The sequence below is a fragment of the Papaver somniferum genome, chromosome 5, assembly GCF_003573695.1.
Source record: "Papaver somniferum cultivar HN1 chromosome 5, ASM357369v1, whole genome shotgun sequence".
In the NCBI taxonomy this organism is placed as follows: Eukaryota; Viridiplantae; Streptophyta; class Magnoliopsida; order Ranunculales; family Papaveraceae; genus Papaver; species Papaver somniferum.
Window position 1 is genome coordinate 144,025,692 of NC_039362.1, and position 18,268 is coordinate 144,043,959.

At 34.7% G+C, this 18,268-nt stretch overlaps 1 long non-coding RNA gene across 1 annotated transcript; it reads right to left on the reverse strand.

Moving 5' to 3' along the window:
- Positions 1-591: 591 nt before the first annotated feature.
- LOC113277924 lies at positions 592-1,595 on the reverse strand. The gene is made up of 2 exons (XR_003325223.1): positions 1,365-1,595; positions 592-893 (listed from the first exon to the last, which is right to left on the reverse strand). It is a non-coding gene; the product is annotated as an uncharacterized LOC113277924 (long non-coding RNA).
- Positions 1,596-18,268: the final 16,673 nt, after the last annotated feature.

An 18,268-nucleotide genomic window follows, 5' to 3' on the forward strand; every position in this document is an offset into this window, starting at 1 on the left:
ACCTTGATTTATCAAAAGACGAAACAAAACTCGTAGGTATTTCTGTGGGAGACGGATTTATCTATTCCTGTAGACTTTTATGTGTGATACATATTTTTTTATTAGAGTCTTCGACTTTGGGTCGTAGCAACTCTTAGTTGTGGGTGAGATCAGCTAAGGGAATCAAGTGTGTAGTATCCTGCTGGGATCAGAGACGTAAGGAGCGCAACTATACCTTGGATCAGTGTGAGATTGATTGGGGTTTAACTACAGTCCAGCCGAAGTTAGTTTGTAGTAGGCTAGTGTATGTAGCGGCTTAATACAGTGTGTGTTCAATCTGGACTAGGTCCCGAGGTTTTTCTACATTTACGGTTTCCTCGTTAACAAAACTTCTGGTGTTTGTGTTATTTCTTTTCCGCATTATATTTTGTTATATAATTTAAATATCACAGGTTGTGCGTTGAATCAATCAATTGGTAAATCCAACGTTTGGTTGTTGATTAAAATTGATTGATCCTTGAACATTGGTCTTTGGTACCATTCAAGTTATTTCTCTTTTATTCAATCAGGCTGCAGATTTATATTTGTTTGAGTGAGGATTGAATCGAGAAATTGAGATATAAATCTTTGATATACTTTTTATTAAGATTGAATTTTACTGTTTAGTTGATTCTCTTAAAAGTACAAGTAGAGTGCACGTGTGTTGCACGTCGGCAAACGCTAGCTTTTTCGTACGTATTTTCTTTTTACGCAAAAGTATGACATACTACAATACCATCAAAACTTCAACTCTTTAAGTCGGAAAAATTCCTTGCAGATTGATGAAACCCCCTGTTACGCAATGATGCTCATCATGTTCACCTTCTTGTTCTTCCTCTACAATCTATGATTAGATTAAGCATTCTCCAATTGACCTACAATGCATATATATGTGGCTTGAGTGATAATCATTCTTGTAGAATCATGCAGTAAGAATTACTAAGAGTTGTTATAGAGACACATATGCTTAACTACAAAGGCTCAGCAACCCTGAGTGTCTCGGTTGTCCCATAAATAAGTCAATTGTGATGTGACAGACCGACAGAGATCACCGCAAAACTCTAGGTTTGTGTTCTTGTCATAATTATATTCTTAGCAGTATGGCACTTTGAGAGCTGTAGATTTATGAGAGTGCACGTGCATTGGTGTACACTTTTTATACTTCCCCTATATCTACGTAATTAAGAAATTTTGATTGTATAATCATCGAACACTTCCATTGCAGAGTTAGTGCCTAGGCCTACAAAATAGTACCTCATAAATTAGTTCCTAGGCCTACAAATCAGTACCAAAGAAAGAGAAGTGATATAATTTATGAAGGCAACCAAACCTAGATAGGTACATACCGTACATTAAAGCTGGACCTTACTCATCTTAGTCTTTCATGATTTCTGTTTTCCACGTTTTGTTGCCTGCCTGCCTAGCTCTATACTGATTTCGCCTAGGCTATTTTGTAGAAACTTCACCTCATCCGTCATGTTTTATCGACGATTTATTTTTCCAACAACACGCTTTTCTCTTTCAGTAGATTATTGTTCATCGGTCATCATTTTTCTTTGAGTGGCAAAACCACTTTGGGATGTCTCCATCTGTGTTTCGAGTTATACAACAGGGTGCATCAAACCAAATTAATCCAAATCCAAATGCAAATATAAAAATATTAATGACAATACAAAATCACTCAATTCAAACCACCGTCTCTTGACCACTGTTCTTCAATAATATGGGTTTATTGTTAGAATCAAATATTTCTCCAAAAATGATATCATGCAAATGAGAAGTAAAGTATCAAATTAATCCTAATAATCTGAATTTTGTTTACATAATTAACAAAATCTCGTGTTTTACTAAACTGATGATTGCACCATCATCTTCATTTGTTTATAATTTATGTGAGAATAAGTAAATGTGAATTCTTTCTAACAAAATCACTTTACATGATTAGATCACTTTATATGAATTAATAAAGTTATTACCTAAGTATATTAACGTAGTCACTAAAACAAAAATGACTTTCATAGAAATTTCATCAAACATGGTTTGTGCACAAAATTGTCACAGCCATTCTCCACATATTAAGTGTCACACTTTTGAGATGGCATGAGAAACTTATGTCGAAATAAAAAAAATGAAGTAATTAACTTTTCAAAATCGAACACTAACCTGATAATAATGGTGATGAATTACTGAACTGAAATTGGAACTCAATTTGGGTGGTCATCAAAATCATCAATTGATTTGGTGCTGCCCTGGAATAAGTGTGGGGGAGAAAATGAAATAAATGAAACCTAATCAAAATTATACCAGTATGGTTGTTCGAAACTCGATTTGAAAGAGAAGATGAAATCAAAATCAAGTTGAACTAATCATTAATACTTTCAAATGTAAAAAAAATGAGAAGATGATGGAAGAGTACGGAAAGAAACGAATTGTTTATACTTCCAAGGGCAGATGTAACGACCTTGTTTACTGAATGACACGGCTGGTGTACGAAAAAAACTGCGGTACACGAAAAATACGTGCGGGAACCAAATTTCTAAGGGTTTTCAGCTAAGGCTTGCTTGCCTTAAAGAGGGGATATATTGGAGTTAGTCCATACAGATTGCTAAGGCCGAGTCTAATCGTGGTGCAAGACTCAACTTTCTTGTTGAATCCACGTCACCAAAAACCAATGCCCAACTGCAGTGAGGATCCAAGATTCTACGTCCATACGCGGTTTGAAACTGCGCAGCACACAATTAGAAACGGAGCATCATTTATCAACCATTAGATCTCCAATAAGACTAGGAATCCAACGGTCTATATGGTACTGATAATTGAGTTTCTATAAAGTAGTGACAAAACGCACCTAGGAACTGCGTTTGAGGCTTTTTTGATACGCAGTTTCTAACCGCGGGCCCGGATTACTTCCATCTTGGATCCAAGCAAAACTCCGCACTCTCTGGGAATCAAGAGAACAGTGCTCGAATAAACGACACTTCAACAGTCCCAATCTTGAATCTTGGGTGCCGTTAGACCCAGCCTAAGAGAAATATTGGGTGAGGTTGTTAGACCCCCGCTTTTTCAGGTATGCATACGGGTATGCATACCTAAGTATCCGGACTAAGTTTGGTTTATCCAGTATGCGAACATGTACGAAGATGTTTGTGACTAATTTTTATCTTGCCTATCGAAGATTAAATATCGAGAAAATCTTAGAGAAGATAGTACTCAATCACGATAGAAAACATCAAGATCAGAACATGCAACTATAGAGAAAATAGTTGGGTCTGGCTTCACAATCCCAATGAAGTCTTCAAGTCGTTAGCCTACATTGTTTCGTGAAAAACCTAAGGTTAAAGGAGAATCGACTCTAGTCGCAACTAGTATCATACAGGAGGTGCGGGGATTAGGTTTCCCAGTTTCCAGAGTTCTCCTTTATATAGTCTTCAAATCAGGGTTTGCAATCAATGCTACCTTGGTAACAAAGCATTCAATATTCACCGTTAGATGAAAACCTAATTTGACTCAAGATAATATCTTTCAACCATTAGATAGAACTTAGCTTGTTACACACAAATGAAAAGTGACTTCATTAAGATATGAGTAACCGTACCTAAACGTGTACACCTTTGTTGGCTCGACAATAGTTAACCGAGGTTAGCCATATGAACACTATCATATCAACCTCATTCATCTTAACCATAACTAGTTCAAATGACTCAAATGAAACTAGTTTTAGAGTTGTTCAATTGTTTATATTCTCATAAAAGTATACATGACACAATTGAAGCAAAATCAATTTTGATTCACTCGAATCAAGTCATGAACATTATAGCCACATTTTGCAAAAGATTACATTCCTTATAATTATAAATGTATTAGTTCATGAACAAACCGATTTTAGAACTTATCTTACTCAGGTATGCATACGGGTACGCATACCTAAGTACCCGGACTAAGTTTGGGTTCGCCAGTATGCAAACGGGTACACATACCTTCCAAACTCAGCAGAAATTCCTGGACCTGAACCTCACGCCATTACACGTACCGGTATGCATACAAGGTTCCCAGACTTTCACTAAACCAACCAGTACGCGTACGGGTATGCATACCATGGTTCCCGGATTTGGATTACATATATGCAAGTACGCATACTATGTTTATATCCAATTGTTCTAAACTCCATTTCAATCATTGAAACATTCCCAGAAGACGACAATAGTTGTCTCACACAAACCAAAATGGTAGAAACCACAATAGTAAGGAAAATTTTAATTCGTTTTTCATAAACCAACCCAGATATACATGTATATACATGAAAACAAAGTGATGTACTCACTTTGGCCCCAAAGCTCAATGCACCAAGCTTAAGAAAGCTTAATACCTTAATCCAACCTTAAACTATGTGGAAAACAAATCAAAACAAAAGAGTGAGCCACAACCAAATAAAGAGATAACGATACGATAACACAAGTATAAATAATGCCTAAATACAATTACGATAATATATCAAATCGAATAAAACATAAACAAAGCGTTAAGTTGTTGAGTACATCCAAATTGAAGTATCAAAGGTCTTACAAATCTAATACACAATCAAAATCATCTAAAACCAGTGATTTCACATTAATCTATTGTGAGGGTCCGAATAACCAATTGTCGTAGTTTATAAGAAAACTACCCTATCATCCCAGACGATCTTCCGCATGTCACCATTAATATGTAATTCCCATTGTGGGCCCGACAAACTCATCAGTAGGGTTCGTAACCGAAATAATGCTCAATGCAATTCATAAATAGTTCACAAATATCGATATATACGAGTATCGAACAACCATCAACAAATTATTGATTCATAAACCATGTAAATAACTTAACTTATATTTTCCCGCATAAAACGAGATCATAAATACATGCAAGTATCAAATCATAGAACTGAAAATAAATTCATAACTATTAACTATGTTGAAATCAAAGATATTGTACGAAAGATTCGTTTTAAACCACTATTATTCAAAACTTATCATGGGCTTCTCTTCAAATCAAAACTCAATAAACTTTAAACTTTAGAAGCTAGAAAAGACATTGTTTCGTACAAAAATCATTATCAAAAAGAGGTAATCGAAAAACTCAAAGAACAAAGGAAACATAACGCAAAACAAGAACATAGATTTCAGAAACTTCAGTTTGGACGGCTTGTGTTCAAAAATTTATGTAGGATTCATTACACAATGAAATTGAGTAATTATTATATCATTTTAAACAAAAAAGGATAATATATCATATAAAAATTATGAACAAAAACAATAAATTCAGGAACATGTATAAATCACTCCAGTAAAACCTGTCAGTGTGTTTGCTTCAGAAAAACTACAGATTTGATAGTTCAAACTTAAAAATTCACACAAGATTCATTACTCAACCAAATTCATTGGTTCTTAGCTCATGTTAAATAATAAAAGAAAATCTATTGTTTAAAAAATATAAGAAAATACAATAAGTTAAATAACAAGTCTAAATCACGCTGTAAACAACTGATAGTAAACATTCTGCAGAAATACAACAATTTTGATAGTCTTTACTAAAAGCTTCATGCAGGCTTCATTTATTATCAAAATCCGTTGATTCCTGATTCATTTTAAAGAACAAAAATCCTTCTTTCATATAAAAAATATAACTAAAAATAAGCGTCACATGAGCTGTGTGAGAATGTATCCCAAAAACAGGACAGAAAATTGTTTCAAAAATCCCTGAATTGCTTTTAAATTGAGCTTTAAGAGAAAGTAAAGATAATTCCGATATATTGAGAGTACCCATGGATAATTTCAGAAGTAATATAGTTTGAACATCAAACTAGAATAAAACTCTAACTTGTTTCATGAACCCTAGAATCAAAATAAAGAGGAACATGTATGAATTCTTTTTAAAACATCATAAATCCATCATATAGATTATCGTAAGAGTATATATGAAAAAGCTTGAGTTCAGTATGAAACCAAAAAATCAAATTAGCGAAAATCAATTGAAAAACAGTTTCAAAGAAGGATTTTCCCCATACCTTTTGTGCAATTGAAGCTTCCAAAGCAACCAATCAAACGATGTAAATAAGCTTCAAATTTTCAAGTTTAATGTACTGCTGGAGGAAAAAGAAGAATCAAGGATGAGAAGGAAGATCCGGTTTCTATAAAAAAATTCAGTAGAAATATATTTATCAAATAATATAAAATGTCCAAAACTCCCTTCTTTTAACTTAAAATAAACACACAACCAATACAAGTGTCGTTTTACGGCAAGTTCGATTATAAAAACTCTATTAATGTCCGCACACATTACGGGAAGGCTCACACAAAAATAAATATAGTTTCCTCAAACAAAATTCAAGTGTTTCTCAACCGAAACGCAACGATAACTAGAGTTCACGCTCCATACTGCGCTACTTCTAGTCTTCCAATCCAAATGGATTGGGATCGCACCCTAATACTTTAAGCACGGGTATTACAACGCTTGACCTCCAAAAATTTCAATTTTTTATAGTATATATTTGGTATTTGGTCAGCTCCATAACTGTAAATGCTCTAAGGGTGGTTCCTACGAAACCTGGCAAGAAATTCAATCTTTTTAGCCGGGTGAACTGGAAAATGGTGTGCACCACTATGAAAAAATACTTAAGCAGTGGAGTTTTTATTGAACAATTAAATCTTGCCGGCCAATAGACAAGACTCTACTACTCCATAATCATTTAATGTTATATAAGTGATTAATTTTTGCTTAGAGTCGTTTAATTAAGCGGATGCTTGAAATTGGTGTTAGTTGTTGAGTGGTGATTTAAACCCAATTTTAATTGTTATTAGTGATGAAGATACACGGTTGATATAATAAACGTAAATTTTGTTAATGGATTTAGCATTGTCTTAAACATTGTCCAGTTGTTAGTCGGTGGTTCAATTAGCGATAATGACATGTTCGTCAGAAAAGATTTTATCGCTCGGTAAAGACTCTGTCTTAAAGAAAAAATGACAATTTGCTAGTTTACATGTTGCGCTTGCCAATCTTCCGGCTCCATAAGAACAACTCTTATGAGATTTAATTTTCGAATTTGGTTAAAAATTGTTGGTGGGAAAACCTCAATTTTAGAATTTTCGCACTGCAACATAAAAAGAAACGCGCATTTTTTCTTAATCCGCGCGGCTCGCGAAATTGAAGTGAAGATGTTGATGGCTTATCCGGTGTCTTGTGGTGCATCTTAAGGCGCCCAACATATCACTTTGAAATCTCAATAAATACCTCATATCAAATTACACCTTCTCCAAACCTCAAATATCACATAAATCTCTTCAGATTTCATTTTAACTTTTTAAATGTCTGGACCCTTGTTAGTTCATCGTGCTCAGTATGCTCAAGAACAAGACTTTGCAATTTTCACAAATTATGTGTTACAAACTCAGCTTGTTATAGCATAAACATCGAGTGTGTATTTCTGACAGAGTACCCGTATCTCGAGTCGTCGTGCTATATGTAACTTATAATTAACCAAGAAGTAAATGACTTTGTAACTTTAACCATGAAAGTTAATTGATCGAAGTGAGGGATGAAACAGACACTCAGTTGGTAAGAAGGTTTGTATAGGAATGACAAAGATGAAAACCGATAGTTTGTATTTCAAATGTTTATCGAAATCCTTAAGGTACCGGGAAGGTTAAACCCTTTTTTTGTTGGACGTTATTTCTCCAATTACATCTTAATGAACATGTTAATTGAGTGATCAATTGATAATAAATGGTTGTTTATAAGCATATGTAAATGTAGTGTTAATTTAAGACTTGTATGATTTGGTTTCAACAAAAAACAATATTTTTCATTAATTAAAAATTAATATTAAATTACATTAAGTAGTAGTAGAATTAAAGTTACAAGTCTTACGATGTTAATCATCATTTTGTTTATCATTGTGATTATGGGTCGCAGGCCCAAGATAGTTCCACTTGTCAACAAAATTGAAAATGTTTTGTATTTTTGAAAACCATAAGTGGTTGGTAGAAACATTTATGAGGTTCATTGTGGTATAGCAGGATGATAACCTTCATTCTGGTTCTTAGTTGGAAATGATGCAGAAAAGCATCTCGGATTTGGTTGAATCACTTGGTGTTGTGTCACAACAACGATTTGTCCTTCAGTATAGGTCACTTATGTATCTCCCTTAATTTTTGTGCCATGACTCACGGTGGCTAAAAATATTGCCAGAAAATGTATGACCGTCAGGTTTTAAACTTGAACTCAACCAAACAATATAAAATCCATCTTTCATTCGAACCATCTACATGAAAATCCGTCATTTGTTAAATTATCCACCACAAATTGTTACACTCTAGCTTCGATTGATATTTAGTGGCATCTACAGTGTAATAAAGATAAGTATGTTCCATATTTTTCGAAACTATTAGCATCCTGGCTGGCATCCCTTGTGAAGTTATAGTTGGAAACCTTAAATTAAAGGGTATATTAATTAAATGTCCTTAGTTTTGACATCCAACAAATATACCCTTACACAACAATAAATATACCCTATCATTTAAAAACCTTATCCATATAAAAATAGATTACCTTAATACCCTCATTTATATAATATTTTTTTATTTCAAAATACAAAAACTTTCTTTCTCTATCAACTTCAACGCCACCATTCCACCACCACCAACAGCACCGCCGCCACCACCATCACTTACTAACCACCACCACCACTAATATTCCATTACTACCACCACCTGCGTCGCCGCCACAACAACCACAGTCGCGGCCACTCCACTACTGTTGCCGGCCCCACCACCACCACTCCGTCATTGCCACCACTCCACCACCGTCACCACTCCGCCGCCACCACTGTCGCCGCCGCCACCGCCACCAAATTTTGGTGTCAACAACTAAAGTTGATCCAAAATTAAAAGTTCAAAAATAACTTTACTAGTATATATTCAAGTTTTCGTGTATCAACAAAGAAAGTTGATCCCAATGAATGTCAACAACCAAAGTTGATCCTAAAATCTGGTGTCAACAACCAAAGTTGATAAAATTTCTTTGTTTAAAAAATAACTAAAAAATACTCCCAATTTTTTTGGGTCGACAATGGAAGTTGATCCCAGTGAATAAAGTCAACAACTAAAGTTGATCCCAAAATATGGTGTCAACAACCAAAATTGATCAATTTCCTTTGTTGACACAATAAGTAAAAAAATACTCCAACTTTTTTGGGTCAGCAATAGAAGTTGATCCCAGTGAGTGGATCAACAACAGTAACTGATCCCATAAAAAATGGTGTCAACAACAGGAATTGATCCATTTATTGGATCAACAACAATAGTTGATCCCATAAAAATGGTCAACATTAGGAGTTGATCTCATAAATAGTTGATATCATGCATTGTTGGTGATTTCAGTACCTGATATATACATAATCCCCAATGTAGTAGTCCCCAAATATACACAATCCCAATGTAGTAGTCCCAAAATCTGCTCCTGAAGCTAAAATCGTTGCAAAATAAGCCACCGCCAGCAGCTTCACAACACACCACCACCATCACCTTCATTACAAAATCATCCATCACCACATCAACAACTACCACTACCACCATGACATCCACCGAATGCAACGTCCAAAAACTAAAAAAAATCACTGTATGCCGACATAGAATCAAAAACCAGACCATTTTTAAATTAATAAGAATTAATCATGTACATACATCCTCTACCATCGTTGCCACCAGAACCACCGTCGCCGCCACCATTATCATCATTACTCCCCTTTTCATAATTCTATATATATTCCCTGTAATTCCTACACATTCATCTAATCATTTTAATCACAATTCATTAGAAGCATTAGAAGCTTCGGATTTGAACACACCCATTACTTTTCAGAAACAACAGGTTAATCATCTCCAACATATCCCATTGATTCACACAACATAACCATCTCGAAATTCAATTGACCTCGCCTGCATCTCTGTATATCAGTTTTGGATACGATTTGGTTCTCTAGTTCTACTTCAATATTCAATCACTCATACCACATCAATACCCATTCTGTCTTCTTCTTTCTCTTTCAATTCTGCCAAAAATCTTAAGCAATCACCCATCAGATCCACCTCCAATTCCTTCAAAATCAACCATCCAAGGCTGTAACAATTTCAATCCCATATCAATTTGTTCAACTGAATTTCATCTTCTTGAACTCAATCGCCCATTAAGCTCATCATTTACACTGTTTCCGATCAATTTTATCGTAGCAGCTCTCAGATCCCTTTTTTTTAATCGAATCAATCACATCGCCATCTTCAATGCCAACAACGACTACCAATCATTCACAGACTTTTCTCAAAACTTGATTTCAAAACTCAAAAAATAAAACCTGCATTTCTTTGGATCTGATTTTAAAAATCAATTATAGAAGAAGAAGAAGGTTTCATATGTTACTGATACTTCTCGATTGTCGGCGGAGAATGTAAGAGTATTTGCAGAGGCGGTGACGATGGAGATGCTGCTAGTGATGGTGGAGTGATGGAGATGGATATTTCGCTGCTAATTAGAAATGAAGAAGAAGGAGAAGAAGAAGAAGAAGGAGAAGAAGAAGAAGAAGAATGAGAAGAAAGGGAAGTAAGTAGGGATATATAAACGATAGAAGGGCATATTTGGAATAAATAAAACCTTAATGGACCCCTGAGGGGATTAGGGATGGAGAGGAGTATTTTTATTGTAGGATAAGGGTATTTGTGAAGCCCGTGAAAAGGAGCTACATTTATATAATTACCACTAAATTTAATCAAGGCGTATTTCATGAAGATGGTGAAAATTTTCCATTTGTGGGGTTGGTCATTAAGCATGGTTCATATGGACGTGGTTGGTTAGGAATGACAGATGTATCATGTCTTATCCGATATAATATCGCCATATTAAATCCATAGACGTGAATATTATGAATATCAATTATCGGTTTCACAATTATCTAAACCCACTTGAGATACGATGCTTCAGTAATATGCATTTGAACGTTTTATTCATGTCGAACCCATGGCGCCTATCGGAAGCTATATGATGCAGAGATCTCATTTAAAAATTACTTTGTAACTAGAAAAGTAGTCTTTTCTAAAATACCAAGTATCTCCATTCGATAATGGGGGTAACAAAAACAACTCCTCGTAGTGAAAAATCCAGAAGAACTTGTTCCTCATGGTCTGATAACTCATCATAACTGCTCAAGGATGAACAATAACATTTTCGAATCTCCTTGTAATTTGTTAGTATCTTTGAGAAATAATAGAAAAGATTTCATCGTCACTGGTGTTCTTATCCCGGTTGCACTTGAAGTTCATGTATATTGGAGCTCTTTGGGTTTTATCTTTAAAAACCAATTTACTAACATGGAAGTAGGTATTCCACCAACACTGAAAGTAAATTCGTAATTTAGTACTTGACCATTTTTTTATTCAGTAAATTAATCAATTTGTAAAACATATTTTAGATATTTACCTTTATGATCGAGGTTGAAACCAGTGAAGTTTGTGAAAAATAATCAATTTGTATATGTAACCAGTAAAGTTTGTGTCCCCTTTTGATGTTGTATCGAGGTCGTATGATATTTCTATTAAAATTTCACACCCCAATCATAATATGGTGCAACATCCAAATTTTGTAACGTTTCAAGCCAACCAACTCTTGAATTACTTGTTGAGTTAGGAAAGAACGTTTGACCCAATAACTGGATCACAAACACTCTTTCGATTTCATCATATTCAACTTCATTATTTGAGTCCTCCTTGGATAGTAGGAAAGTCTTCAATGTTGAACTATGTATTCCACCCCCTTTCAAAACTTTATGATCATTCTTACATCAGATGCCAAATGATAGACATATTTTTGTGTCTGATTTGTCTTGGTTTCATATACTGGTACTTATTATGGTGTTTTATGTGTGTAGGTGAATGTTTTTTTGGGAAATAAACATTTTTGGAAAAATTTGCTCAGAAAAGTAATAAAGGCAATTACTAAAGACACCCATGGATAACTGCTAAAGAAACCCTAGCAGAGGCAGATGATAGGGGCACTCCAGTTTCTTCTCAAAACTCAAATTGAAATTTGGCGGGGAAATTTTACAACGTGCACGCAGAATTAGGGATCAAATTTTGGTACTGCTTGGGAGAGATTCAATCACAGATTTCTCTTGGGATGGACTTGATTGAGCTAAACAGGAAAGGTATAGTTGTTTGATTCGACTAAATTGGGGTGGATCATCAAGTTATATCAAAACAGAGAGGATATATATTCTCAGGTTTATTTATGGGAAGTATGTGTTGTAATTGGAAGTTAGTGTATGGCTGGAGAGAGTTGGACGTGATCTAGAAGGTGTTCTCAATGAATTTGGATAAATTTGACAGCTGCAAATGCATGAAGAAAAGTATACATCTATGAACTTCAGAGAAGTAAATGGGGATTATATGGAGTTATTGAGAGAGATTTTGGTGCTGGTGAGGTATAAAAAGGTTTTCGGGATGTCATAGAGAGGATACAAAGAGTTTGGGAGAGAAACAAAGTAAAAATCATTGTAGAGAAAAAATTTATGATGCTGCAGAAGAGGAAGAACACGAAAAACATTATCATCCCAAGACACTTGTTAAAACACCGTTATCTTTTCTCAGCGAAACAACGGTCACTTCTGCGACATTCTTCTATGTGACAGTGAGTTGCAACGCTTATAAACGTTGCGAATTCCCGGTTTTATTATGTTTTTCTCTTTTCCCCATCTTTGTAAACACCAATTGAACAATGAAAAATCATTTTGAGCATGTTACCAACATGAGGAGCTAAACCCCATTACTGAAGCGACAGAGGAAGCTATTTTACCAATAAAAAAAGTGATATTCCTTATTTATTTAATTTATGCAATTATGATTTTTATTGATGGTATATGCTTAGCATAGGGCTTTGGATATCTCGTGATTTCGATTTACAACTGTTATTCTAAAAATCTACTTGTTGCAATATCTTAAGAATCAAACTGAATTGATGAATTACATAATTATAATTATTGAATTAAATTATTTTGGTAATTGGTAAATAGTGAAATCTTAGCCTCAATACTCTTTCAATCTTGATATCATATTTGTCTAAGTTTTTCTATTTTTAGTTTTAAAATTAGAACTAAAATCAACTTTTACAAGCATGAGTAAGGAACACTTTTTTATCACTATAACAACCACATAAAAAACGAAAGAATTGTCTTTCATTTTTGGCTTGCCACCCACGGGGTTCCCACAACACTTGATATTCTACAAATGACATCAAATAAAGGTGGTAACTCCTATAACAACAATGTATCATTAATTGTTTTGACTTAATCAACAACTATATTCGGTGAATCAAACTCAACAACTTGATTTTGATATCAATCGGCGTTTGTAGCAGGCGATAATATTCTTCCATCGTTTCGATATTTTTATCCTTATGATATTTATGATGCTCTTCATTTTTATTTAAAATATTTGGAAGTTAAGAGTGGAGTGACGTGAGTGTAAATGGTTAAAATGGGAGGAATTTATATTGTTCAGAAAATAGTGCCTGAAAACATGGAGGTACCAAAATACACCACCAACTTTTTCTTAGGCAACCTGTATGGACTAAACTCGAATACAATTTCGAGAGTTCAACTTAATGAATCTCAATCAAGGAATTATATAAAGAGCTTATATCTCTTTCTCTCACAATTAGAATGTTTATAGAACCAAGTCCATGAACCTAATTATGTGTGAGAGTACTTGGACGATTTCAAAGATCAATATCCAAAATCAATCAAGTCGTATACAGGAACTGGTCATAGTGCAGAAGAAAGTCTATCGTCAGGTGGATCAGATCTATCTAGTCCATTCGGTAAGTCAGTTCTGCCAGGTGATAAAGGAAGTTCTTGGAAGGTGGGTCAATAAATTCAGGAGAAACTGGGTCTGAGTTCGGTTGGTCGATAAATATGGATATATCTACTTTGATTGATTAACGTACCACCTGTGATATTTCAATGATAAAGATAAACAATATAGAATGCATAAAAGAAATAACATAGACACCATAAATTTTGTTAACGAGGTAATCGCAAATGAAGAAAAATCTCGGGACCTAGTCCAGACTTGAACACCAAACTGTATTAAACCGCCAAAGACACTAGCCTACCATCAGAACTTCAGACTGGAATGTAGTTGAGACCAAATTAAACCGTCACAGCAATTCAGTTACAGTCGCGCTCCTTACACCTCTTGAATCCCATCATGACTACGTGCGATTGATTCCTTAGTTGACATCCTTTACATCCTAAGAGTTGCTTCAACTTAATTTAAGACTTTAAACCAATCTGCCTCCCACAGATAATCATATATGTGATTTCGGTTTTGATCAAAGATCTGAAAAGACGAGGGTACCCAAATATACCTCAATCTAAAACTTTTCCACCTATAAGTCATTTCTCCGAACGTGATTGTCTATGGACTGATTCGAGATAATACAACTAATCGGTTCACATTTCGTGTGATCGTCTATGGATACGAGATCGAGACAACGCGACAACAAGATTAAAAAAGCGGGGGTCTACAACACACCCAATATTTCTCTTAGCAATCTGTATGGAAAAACTCTAATATACTTTCTAGAGAATCAACTAGACAGTCAGACTCAATCTAGATAAAAAGTATATCAAAGATTTTATATCTCAATCTCTCGATTTGATATACATTCAAGCAAATAGAAATCTGCGAGTCATCAAATACTAGAGAGATAACTTGGATGGTACCAAAGACCAATATCCAAGTGTCAATCAATTTAAATCAACAACCAAAATGTCGGATATTCTAATTGATTGAATAACGCACAACCTGTTATATTTCAATTATATAACAAAATATAATGCGAAAAAAAAATAACACAGACACCAGAATTTTGTTAACGAGGAAACCGCAAATGCAGAAAAACTTCGGGACCTAGTCCATATTGAACACACATTGTATTAAGCCGCTATAGACACTAGCCTACTCCAAACTAACTTCGGTCTGGATTGTAGTTGAACCCTAACCAATCTCACACTGATCCAAGGTACAGTTATGCTCCTACGTCTCTGATCCCAGCAGGATACTACGTACTTGATTCACTTAGTTGATCTCATGCAAAACTAAGAGTTGCTATGACCCAAAGTCGAAGACTTTAATAAACAAATCTGTATCACACAGAAAAGTCTATGGTAATAGATAAATCCGTCTCCCACGAATATACCTACGAGTTTTGTTTCGTATTTTGATAAATCAAGGTGAACAGGAACCAATTGATAATCCATACTTATATTCCCGAAGAACATCCTAGTATTATCAATCACCTCACAATAGTCTTAATCGACAGAGCGAAAAAAGATATTGTGGAATCACAAACGATGAGACGAAGATATTTGTGATTACTTTTTATCTTGCCTATTGGAGATATAAATCTCAAGCCAATGATTACAATTGTACTCATACGATAGAAACAACAAGATCAAATCACACAACTACGATAAAGTAGTATCGGTTTGGCTTCACAATCTGAATGAAGTCTTTAAGTCGTTAACCTGTTTAGAAGAAGAAACCAATGGTTAAAGAAGAAACGACTCTAGCTTAACACAACTAGTATCACACAGAATGTGTGGGGATTAGGTTTCCCAGTTGCTAGAGTTCAGCCTTATATAGTCTTTCAAATCAGGGTTTGCAATCAATGTTAGCTTGGTAACAAAGCATTCAATATTCACCATTAGATGAAAACCTGATTAGATTCAAGCTAATATTTATCAACTGTTAGATCGAAAACATAGCTTGTTATACACAAATTAAATGCACGTTTCTAGGCTTGTGTAACCGTACCCAAACTTGTACATTAGTTCGTTCAACAATAGTTAACCAAATGATATCCATATGATCACTTTCATATCAACCATATTCTTCTTCACCATAACTAGTTCAATTGACTCAAATGAACTAGTTAGAGAGTTGTTCAATTACAAGTAAATCTTATGTACTACACAAGATATAATTGAAGCAAAAACAATTTGACTCACTTGAATCGGTTCATGAACATATAGACACGGTTTGCAATTGCATTCCTTAGTTAATATGAATAATTTCACAAACATCGTTTTTAGATATAACCTACTCAAGTTCGCGGACTGGTTCGCGGACTTAAGTTCCCGGATGGATTTCACAAACTCCAGCAGAAATTCTCGGGTTTGAGAACTTCGCCAGTTCGCGGACTTAGCTCACGCACTACTCCGGTGCACTTGATCAACAAAGTTCGCAAACTTCGGTTCAAGGAATAAGGACTTATACATATATGTGTTTCCACAACAATGCTTATATCCTCCAATGGTTATATAATCTAAACTCTCATTTCAATCATTGAAACATTCTCAGAGGACGTTATATAGTTGTTACTCACAAACCATTTTTTGTCAGAGCAATTTTCAAAGTGATTGAAACATAACGTGACTTTTGTCACTAGGTAAAAATCAACTTGGATAAAGCAAAAGCTTACCAACACATATTTCGAGAAATAGATAGGCGAGATAAACTCGGCTCAAAATACCAAATATGTATAATCTAAGTCTATATAGCAAAACGACTTTTGTCTCAAGATAGGAGATAAATATACTTTTGAGTGATATATAAGTTCAAGTCTCCATATACCTTTTAGTCGATGAATATCCACCAGTTCCTTGAGTATTCCTTCGTCTTGTATGATGATTGCCATGGAGTTCTTGAGCTCAACTACACTTTTTATCCTAGTCCGAGACCTTAGCTATAGTAGACTAGAAATCAAGACTTATAGTTTTGATCACTAACATTGACAAACATGCTTGAGATAGCAACGCATGCGAGTTCGACCGAGCAATGATCTAACAAAGATAACTTGCGTGATTGACTATGGATACAAGATCGAGACAATACAACAACGAAGTATGATTACTTGATAATAGGTTCGGACTTAACCAAACACAATAGGATTGCTATCGAGTAAATAAGAATTATTGTTTGTGTATTTTACTTCTAATTATAATAAAACAATTGCGGAAATAGAAAAGTAAAATACACAACAAGATTTTGTTAACGAGGAAACCGCAAATGCTGAAAAACTCCAGGACCTTGTCCAGAATTACATACTTTCAGAATTAAGCCGCTATACAAAATCTAAACCAACTTCGTATAGTTGAGACCAAGCAACTAAATCTATAGTTCACCTAGTTCCCTCAGTATCCCTGCGCCTCCAACTTGTAATAAGTCACACACTTGGAACAATTCCTTTGGTTCGTATTCTAAACAGTAAAGGAACAACAATTCTGTTTGGTAACAACTCTTTTCAAACAACGTGATATGAGTTTGAAAAAAGGCTCTTCCGTTTATCCCAATAAACTCCTTCGTTAGGTTCTTAGATCTATCTATTCAACAACTACCAAAGTAATTGTTTAGACTATACAATCAATACTATTAATTAATCACAAAGAAATGTATTGATGATGATCTGCTAAACTAATCAATAAAGGTTATCACAAAGATAAATCGATTATAGTTGGATCCCCAGCCGATCAAGTTTTGTGCACACCAAAGATTATGAACTCATGTTAGAGCACTGCTCGGTCGAACTCGCATGTGTTTCTATCTCAAGCATGTTTGTCAATGTTAGTGGTCAAAACTATAAGTCTTGATTTCTAGTCTATTATAGCTAAGTCTAGGACTAGGATAAAAAGTGTATTTGAGCTCAAGAACTCCATGGTTATTATCATACAAGACTAAGAACTACTCAAGGAACTGGTGGAACTTCATCGACTAAAATGTAACTTGTCTATCACTCAAAAGTCTATCTACTCTATCTCATATCTTGAGACAAAAGTCATTTTGCTATATAGACTTTGATTATACGCATTTGATATTTCGAGCCGAGTTTATCTCGCTTATCTATTTCTCGAAATATGTGTTGGTAGGCATTCGCTTTGGCCAAGTTCATCTTTACCTAGTGACGAAAGTCATATTATGTTTCAATCACTTGAAAATGGCTTTGACGAAAAATGGTTTGTGAATAAAAACTATATAACGTCCTCTAAGAATGTTTCAATGATTGAAATGAGAGTTTATATTACATAACCATTGTTGGATATAAGTATTGTGTGGAAACACATACATGTATAAGTCCTTATTCCACCAAAGTATGCGTACTTTGCTGCTTA